Raw genomic sequence first — 8,529 nt, 5'->3', positions numbered from 1 at the left:
ACCAAAGGGGTTGTCTTGTCTGGGCTCACAGGTGAATCATTATTGTTGAACTCTCAGATCGCTGGAGGTTTTCCTTAATGACTGATTTGTATTCGGCATCAAGAGCAGCATCCTCACTGGATGCTGCATGTCTGTGAGGTGATAAAAGGGGACTAAGGTTATGAAGACTGCTGCATTCAGCCTGTTGAATCGATTGTTTGTAAAACCACCATTTGACTGATATCTAGATTCTGACGTTTTGCTCAATCTTCTTTTGAAAATATCTCAAGTTCAGTCACAGTGGATGACAAGAGTCAGAGAAGAGAAGCTTAAAGCCACGGTGTGAAACTTAAACTGAAAATACAAGGTTTTTAATATATTTGTTAAAACTGTTACCATATAATGACAGTATAGTGTAAGAGATAATTGGTTTGCATTCTCCCAGTGTTCCCAAGGCCAACTACAAAGATACAAATCACAATAAGTAACAATCACAGCCAGGAGGAGGGATTTCACACTGTCAATCAAACTTGTGTACATGTTACTCACATCCTCCCCCTTACTTTCTGCTATGCTCCTTCTTGTCAGCAGAACCTGCCACTGCGGCACAGCCTAGCATGTCCATCGATGACGGTGGAAAAACTGTTCTCCTGGGACGGTTAGTTGGTTTTCCACCAGCAGATACACAAGATTGATTGACAGCACTACGATACCCCTCCTCACTCTTACTGGCTGCTTTTGCCTGGAAGCAGTGCATTTCTTTGGCAATAATGAGATACTTTGGCAATAGTATCTCAGGGAAAAGATGGAGGAGGTCGATCTTTTCACAGATCCTTTGATTATCAGATTATCTATTTCATTGTTACAACATGCTTACAGTTTAAATAGACATATAAAAAACACATTTTTGTAAAAGCTATACACTGTAATGTTAGGTCACACATCGTCAATTGTACTTAGGTTTGGACTTAGACTGGAACTTTATAACACAGAATTTTGGGTCTAAACTATTTTGCTGTAGTACAAGTATCTCCAAAATGTGAGCTTCAATTGTTTGGCAAGACACTGTATAACAGTTCCTGCAAATTATAGAAAGTGTTCAGTTCTCTGGTCATGAAAATTGCTTGCATGTTTACAAACGAATTCCATTTGTACTGACTTAATTTCTTTCAATAACAATCTGATGCAGATTTAATTCTCTCTGCTGCAGCAGATAAATTGAATCAATAAGCAGGCATGGCAGAAATTAGTTTCCCGGCTCTAAAATGAGTGTTAATTTTCTCAGACAAAGACCAAGAAATATTACAGCTGCTCTGCTTGTATTTAATGTTTACATAAACGGAGCCAGTCACACCTTCCAATGTGTTATTTCTGGTGTGATGATCCTCTACTTGATATGTCATCAGACATAAAGGTATGAACGGCACAGTCACTGCAGCAGCCTGTCCCCCACCTGACACTTCGGTGAAGCTTTGCATGCAGACGCTGTCCCGCTTCGCAGAGATCATCACCTGCACATCCAGGCGTCCAGATGGCCGGTCACCTCAGCTCTGTGTGATTCTCTGTTTTTTTCCAAGTCGTGATTGGTGTGTACTGTTTTCTCTGACAATTCAGCTGCAGCGCTGGACACTGCTGAGGCGACCGGTTTGTGACAAAAATACACCAAAGTACCTGAGCATCAGGCAAATGGGGCCAAAAGCAAGCACTTGATAAATGAGTTGTTCATGATGTACACACAGGTCAGTTCACATTTTTATGTAAACCTCCTTGAACACAGTGGTGGTGAACATTTTCTGTGTCTTGACTACGCCTGTCACGATAACCAATTATGCTGCGAGATTAATTGTCTCAAAAATGATTGCGATTAACGACAATATTGTTTGAAGACTATTTTAAAATGACACAGTAGTACTGAAATGGTGATGCAAGCACATCCTGCCAAAAAATACACACTTTATTTTCAAAAGAACACTTAGCACTGGAACTGGTAAACAAAATAAACAAAACAAACAAACACAAAATTAAAATGGACTCAGTCTCTGTTAAACAAAAAAATGCACTTAAATAAAAACTTAATAAAACACAAAACTAAAGTGGAAATAAAAACAATATTTAACCAAAAGAGTACAAATTTTGAACTCTGTATACAATCTTGCTCAACAATACTCATTAGATTCAGATAGAGGACATGGGCATATCTGACTACCTGATAGTAGCAATAGTTCCCTCCTCCCTTATGAGGAAGGGAGGGGTCAATGGGGAGATCTAGTGTCATCAATAGAAAGAGAAAAGGGCAGGAGGAAACGATAAAGTTGATAAATTAAGATGATGTCTATAATTTTCATTTATCATGTGATGAATTGATTTATTGCTTGTCGCTACAGGCCTAGTCTTGATACGTGTTGATGCGTGTTCTTCTCTGAATCAGAGAGTTTATGTGTAATCAGAAACAATATGCATGCACCACACCTGAATAGACTAATTATGTCATTAGCAAGGCTCTAGAGAACTTATCTACATGTTTTGTTTTTTTGTTGTTGTTTTTTATTTACACTGCACAAGAAGGATGTAATTAAACCATTTCATTACAGTGTTTTGTACCTTTGGTACATCTAAAACCTGCAGGCCAGTGGCCCTTGAGGAATGGAGTTTGACACCCCTGGTGTAGAGGATAGAAGAAAAGCCTTACATGAAATGATGCAGAGTTTTGGAGCAAATCGATGTTTCATACGAGGGTTAAAATAGTAGAACGGTTAGTTCCCATGCAGCTGTGATTACATGGCAGCCAGCTGCTGGTCAGCGTGGCCTACATCTTGAAAGCACGGCATTCTCCAAAACATCTGAGGACGGCAGAGTCCCAGCGGTACGTGTGGGTTCAGTGTGTAATGATTACAGAAAATTTGAAAGAAAAAGAAAAAAAGATGTGCTTTTAGAACAAGTAGCCTACTCGAAAATACAAGAGGCAGTGTGGCAAGGCTGAAAAATGATAATGTTTTTCTTTTTGAGCTAGAGAGAGGAGAACATTGAAGCAGACCTAAAATAAGCTCCTTTCTCTTCACTGGTTTTATTTAGCATAACAAATAAAGAGAAAATACATATTTTATTAGCTTCTTCAAGGTAGTGGTATTAAGTCTAAATGAACAGAAAGCTGTTAGCATTTGAAGTATCCAGTGAAGAAGAGCGGTCACTGAGCTGCACAACAGAGCAAGAGTCATAAGCACTGTTGGTATGAGCAGCTGCGGCTGGTGCTTCTCTCTGAATGTTACCCGACACAAGGACAATATTTTTCTCAGAAACCTAGAATTTCTGTGAAAAATTCTAAGAAATTACACACATGTGAATCTTATATAACCAACAAAAAGCAGTTGGTAACTTGGTGTTTGCAGAAACCCACGGATGTACCACCGAGCTGCCTTTGTTTGGTCTTACTGAGTCACCAAAGGCAACGAGCTTAACAGGGAAATTGTTTTTGCAAAGAATTGCTACAACTGGCGCACAAAGAAAAGAGGAAATGATTCTGTTTCACAAGCCTCCAAAGAGGAACGCTCTTTGAGTCGACTAACCCACGGAAAGGTTAAATGGGTTTGCAATCTTAAAGGGAAGGAGCACGGGATGGCTGAGGTATTGTATAAAAATGACTTTTTATGAATTATATATCATGTTATAATTATTCTACGATTAAAAAGAAAAATACCTGGAACGTTGCTTTGTTTCTTCCACCTCACAGAGTCCCCTTTACTACCTCTATTCCACGCAGCTCCTCGAGACTTATACAACCGAAAAACATTCATAATGGCAAAAAGAGAAATATAGTTTTAATAACATGCTGAAGATACAGTGTCAGAAAGAGGAGTTTCTGAAAGAGACAAAGGCCAACTTTCAAGTTGTCAAATTTGTTTTAAGTTATGTTTCATATATGCAGCGTTTTTATGACAACTGAACGTAAAAGCTACTTCATTGTGCCATAAAATATGCCTAGAAAGTATATAATAAGGCCAGAAAAGAGTTCTAATAACTTCAGCTCAATAATGTCAGTTAAAAACAAAATACACATCACTACAACCAATCAGCATGAAACAAACAATCATTGCGTTCTAATGACAGGGATGTGAGCGCACTCGTAATCTTTAAACAATCCACTCAGAGCCATTCATTTTTTACTAGTTCTGCATCAACAGGAGCTTGCTGGGCGCAGACCGGTTCCTTTAGGAGTAATTCCCTGCAGCCTGCATGCAAACAGAGCTCAGCAGGAACGTTATTACTGGGCACCTGTCACTCGGCCATGAGCTTTACAGAAAGATGCTTCTCATAGATAGAGTAATTCCAGTTTTCACACAACACCACTGATTTCACAGCAGGACTCAGAGGAAATCTGCATTTTGCTGCAGCAGACATCAGCGTCACTGTCAGGCGGAGGAGCAAAGCAGGGATGGCACATGTGCATATGCGATTCTCTTTCGATGGGGGCTTAAATGGAACTTCGTGCTGGGTGGCTGTCGGCGGAGTCTTGTTTTGATTGTCGCTAAGGGAACGGACAACGTCTGACCCACAGATACAAGAGCAAAGGGATTTGATCGATAGACCGAGGCAACAATAGGTTTCTTCAGCTAAACCAGACAGATGAGGATGTCAAGTCTGAGCAATTTGAATGCATGGACCAGAAAAATCCCAGCTAATATTCAGAACAGTGTCCTTAGAAAGAAAAATCTAATGAAACATAGGAAGGACGCTGCTTCATGAGAGTCCTACCAACTGAGCACATAGACATCCCCTCCCAGCCGCCAGCCTAAGGGACAAATGCGTGCGGCATAATAAAAAAAGCCGGTGGGGAGCAGGAGCCATTTGTCTCAGGGTTCAGAGTTCACTCGGATGGGGCAGGTGAGCGTGCATTGGGATCACAATGTGCCAGCCACAGTAAACAGTGTTTGGAGAGCAAGGCAAGGCCAAGCAACTGCAGCCAGAGGCACTGAGGCTCTACATAAATATTGACTTTACGTTCATCCCCTGTTCTCTGCACCTTTCAGACGCGAAACCACGAGGGACGAGTACGTCAGAGTTTCCGAAGGAGAGCCTGATTTGAATGCCTCCTAACAAACACTGAAGGACTGGTTACATGCTCAAGAGATTGTAGGCGTTTGCATTGAATAGGCGCTCTTTGTTTTCCAAGGCCAAAACCTGGTGCGCAGGGGAACAAGAAGGTATCTGCTGGAAAGTATAAACACCTGTGTTCATTTGAAAAACGTTGATTAATACAGTTTGGTTTCTGCAGAGGATAGAAAGCCGGGAAAACAAATTATTCCCTTGTGGAGTTTAACTTCATATTAGTGATGGGTCCGGCAACGCCGATGCCTCGGTGAACGCGCCAAGCCAATAGATAAAAACCTCCATGTCGATGCATGTATTGCTTTCAGTAAGTCACGCGACCGATGCAGGAACTGCTTTGAAATGACACTGGCGCGCCAAACTGTGTTTATAAGGAAGCGAACCTGTCAACGAGATGCACTTGCCAAAAGAATGATTGATCTTTTCTGGTACAGCATCAACTATGGATCGACCTCCAAAGGTTTTGTAGTTTGGGACCATTTTGATCCACATCAGAAAATAAGGTATTGGTTATCACTTTGCTGTTGTATTATACAGTTATTTTCAGTTTCTACTTGATCTATCTAAATCCAAATTCAGCTGAAATTGACTCTTAGTTTACCTTCATATCATGTTCTGCAGGTTAAGTGTCACATATGTTTGACAGAACTGTCTTATTTAAATAAATCCACTTCCTCAAAGCTGAGGCATCGTAGGGCCAGACATCAGAATGAAGTCCCAGATACACCTGGGATAAACTCAGGTACACAGCCATTCTACAAATTACTGTTGCGTTTTAGAAATCATTTTATATAAATGTATTGTTCACTTATTTTTTTTCAACAGCAGGAGTTGTGTCAAAAAGGCATAACAGACTAAATTTCAAAATGTTAGAAAAATGTATATTTTTTATTAAAATTTATTTAAAAAAAACAAACAAACAAACAAAACAGTACACAGGCATCCTCATTCCAAACACGTTCACTTAAATTTTAACTTTATGGTACATGGTCACATTATTTATTGACTGTATCTAAGAATTCACCTGAAGATATGACATAATACAATATATAACATCCAATAAAATATAATGACTTAAGTCTTATTGTATAGACTAGGTCATCAAATCAGTATGTCAACTTTGTTGCCTGCAGGGATTTTTAATGTCCAGCAGGTGTCAGTATTCAGTGACACAGTATCGACACAGTATCAATACAGTTTTTTTTAATATAGAGGTTTGTAGAAGTTTTCTTACTCAGGGGAAGTACTACAGTTTTTTTTTTGAGTGTGTGTGTGTGTGTGTATGTGTGTGTGTGTGTGTGTGTGTGTGCGTGTGCGTGTGCGTGTGGAAAGTTTGAATTCAACTCCAGCAGCCAAACAGCAGCATGAAAGAATTTCTTCATGTGTAGTGCATTTCTGTTTACTGGGTTCAGAAAATATTTGTCAAGCGTGTCCAATATTTTCAACGTGGCCTCAGTAGAAATGTGAGGCAATCTATATTTTAATTTTTCACCATGATATTCATGTTTGTGCTGGCCATGAATCTCATTAATTTGGGCCTTTAAAACTATTTATTCAAAACAGTTTTTTTTTTTTTTTTGGAAACATGTTAAATTAATATCAAACACAAAAAATAGGCAACCAGGTCATTTTTGTTTTGCAGATTAAAATTTGCATACACCCCCACCAACATTTAGTTAAATATCTTGTAGCAAATTGAACCTTGACCACACAGATTGTTCATTCGTCATCAGGCTTCTAGCATGATTCTGGTAGGATATTTTACCTATAAAATTATCCTACCAGAATCAATTTATTTTACCTATAAAAATTAAAGTCAGTTAAACTTATCATTTTAAGTGGTCTCTTAAAACGATCGATTTTCCAGAACTTTATATATACATTTTTATTTCGTTAGATCAAGTCAGAATTATCTTGGCAGTTTACAAATGATTAAAAAACAAAGTTAAAAATATGCTAATAACCACACTGTAAAACCTCAAACTGATTTAACGCAACATAATAGAAAAATACATCGTATTACAATTAGAGCATCTTTGTTGTTCTTTCGTCTTAAAGAATTTGTGAATCAGATATCACTTTAGTTTTACCGCTCTCTCTGCACATCCAGTTGGACATAAATGAAATATTTACTGTAAGTTCTTGCGTTTCGTTTTTACATTTTTGTGAAATGATCATGGGAACGCTCTGTCAAGACACCAAAGTGATTATTCCAGCTGCTTGAAACACAGATGGAATTTTGTTTGCTTCTTCAGGGACTCATTAGAGGAAAGCAACATGAAATTCAGCACTCAGAACTATTAGAGTTGCAGAACAGCTGTGGGTGTTGTTTCTTTAGCTCGATTTAAATCTAATCTTGAGTCCTTCAGTAACATTTCCCTTCATAGAAAAGTAAACACATCTAAGCAACTCACAGCTCTGTTCAGGTGACTGATCCAACGTAATTACAGAGAAGCCGTGCAAAGTTTATGTTCAATCAAAGTCAGAAAATAAGAGAGTAAATACTTAGAGGAGTTCATTCAGATCCTAATGGAAATGCCAGCTCAACACGTCATTCGAAACTGATGTTAGAGCACAAAATAATCAAACAGTAGGGATGTTAAGCAATCTATAAGATTTAGATTGCCCAACATCTAAATGTTACAGATGTTAGGCATCTATAAGAGGTCGTTGTTTACATCAAATGGATTATGTCGGAACAGATACTAAAGGTTTTCCTCGTGTGTACACTGAAGAAAGTAAGCAAGTTATTTGAAATGTCAAATCTTTTCACATGTATGCAGCGTAGCATTGTCTGCGGTGTGTTTTGTGGTGAAGGGGGTTAAATATAAAAATCAGTGCTATGTCAGAGTTTTTGTCATGTTTGATTATTACTTTAAAGAGATTAGAAATCCATGCTTGGCACTTAGAACCCCATGAGTTTGTAAAATCACAAGTGCTTTTTGAAAGTACAACCTTAGAGCATCTATGGAAAAACTTTTCATTCAGCTCACATTTCTGTATTGAAAGATTTATTGGCTTGTTGTAATACTTTTATCTTCAATGTTCAGAAAACCCTCATAATTAACAGAAAAACAGCTCAATGCTATCCTCACTCTGGTCTAGACATTATGACACGATGCACTCGTGACATCTCCCAAACCCACACTCCTCCACTCAATTTCCACATTAATATCACAAATATTGCTATGCTAGAATTATTTGTGAATTCAGTGGACATGCCTCCACTTCTCTAGACTCCAGTGACATTTTGCAGAGCAGTTTGTGATCCAAAGTGTTGGTCTGCAGTTAAAGGTGTCCAAGTTGAGACGCTCATGTCACTGAATGTTTAGTCATGACCAAAACAATGACCTGCAGCTGTTCATTAGATTTGCAGACCTGACAGAGGTATGACATGTTGACCTTTTGCTGATAAACTTTGAAAAGAGAGCAGTACAGATGATATGA

Source organism: Poeciliopsis prolifica, unplaced genomic scaffold (assembly GCF_027474105.1).
Source record: "Poeciliopsis prolifica strain line A6 unplaced genomic scaffold, Auburn_PproV2 SCAFFOLD008, whole genome shotgun sequence".
Taxonomy (NCBI): Eukaryota; Metazoa; Chordata; class Actinopteri; order Cyprinodontiformes; family Poeciliidae; genus Poeciliopsis; species Poeciliopsis prolifica.
This window is presented reverse-complemented; position numbering follows the sequence as displayed.